General features: G+C 46.8%; 1 non-coding gene across 1 annotated transcript; it reads left to right on the top strand.

The window, feature by feature from the left end:
* The first annotated feature begins 265 nt into the window (after nt 1-265).
* Nucleotides 266-368, top strand: LOC120693627. The gene has a single exon (XR_005683085.1). It is a non-coding gene; the product is annotated as a small nucleolar RNA R71 (small nucleolar RNA).
* Nucleotides 369-1,358: the final 990 nt, after the last annotated feature.

Genomic DNA, 1,358 nt, shown 5'->3' with positions numbered 1-1,358 from the left:
CCAGTTCCCTTCATCAAGCTTCTTCATTAGGAGGTCCATCTTGGCGGCGAGCATGTCCGTCTCCTTGACGGTATGCATTCCGCCCTTGGTTCTGGGCTGGGAACGTTCCTCGTTCCAGCCCTGGTTGGAGACCATCTTTTCTATTAAGGCTGTAGCCTTGGCAATTGTCAGGTCCAGATAGGCTCCTCCAGCAGCAGCATCGAGATGGGCTCTGGATGTTGTCGTTAGCCCATTGTAGAAGATTTGAAGCACGAGCCACTCGTCCATCCCATGATGAGGACAGGCGAGTATATATTCTTACAGTCTCTCCCAAGCTTCTGGGATTCCATCCCTGTCTGCTGGAAACTTAAAATTCTTCCACGCAGGGTATTTGTTTTGCCCAACGGGAAGAATTTAGCGAGGAACGCCGTGGAACATTTGTCCCACATGCTGACGGCTTCCTTGTTTTGATAAAACCACTATTTTGCTTTCCTCAGGAGGGAGAAAGGAAACAGGTGGAGCCTGATGGTGTCAGCCGTAACGCCCCGTATGGTTACGGTCTTGCATAACTCCAGGAAGTTCTGGAGATGGGCGTTAGCGTCCTCATTTGGCTTGCCACAGAATTGGATAGCCTGCACCATGTTTATGAGGCTGGACTTCAGCTCAAAATTCACGTCCCCAACATCAATGTTGGGTCCAGTTGCCACATTGGCAGCTGAGGGGACGGAGAAGTCGCGGAGAGTCTTCTCAGCCATGAGGTTGGTGATTGATGGTGCTTGGGAAGCTGGTTCACTTGTCAACTGCGAGAGCGGAGGAGGGATGACGCGAGCTCGGACCCTTCTCACAAGCTTCTCGGGATTTTCAACAAAATTTGTCGGCCAGGAGAAACCAGACATACACTATCATGTTTTCATCCAATCAGGAGAAAACAAAAAGATAAACACATTAGCCTGTATAAGCAGTAGCTACCTCTTACTCATATTTCCATGTTTATGTACTTTGTAAATATACTTTACACCTAGTGCCATCCCTGGCAATGGCACCAGAAATGCTTGTTGACATTTCTTAGCGTCGCCACTAGGAGTGGTTTGTTCCTAGCAACATCGCCAGAAATGCCGTGTTGGTATGTCTTAATGTTTATAGAAAGATCCGCAAGCGCACGGATATACCGTTGTAGCATTTCACCCAGAAGTATTCAGGGTGTCATTATTTATATTTTCCCAAGGGATGGCTAGGTTATGTAAAGTTTATTTACTTAGTTCCATAACCATGACACGTATGAAGTAAGATGAAGACCACTGACTATACAGGGGTAAGTGATAAATAATGGATAATCAGGGGTAATGTGACACACACAGAACATCCAACTCTCATGAATA

The sequence above is a fragment of the Panicum virgatum genome, chromosome 9N (genome assembly GCF_016808335.1).
Source record: "Panicum virgatum strain AP13 chromosome 9N, P.virgatum_v5, whole genome shotgun sequence".
Classification (NCBI taxonomy): Eukaryota; Viridiplantae; Streptophyta; class Magnoliopsida; order Poales; family Poaceae; genus Panicum; species Panicum virgatum.
This window is presented reverse-complemented; position numbering and strand designations above follow the sequence as displayed.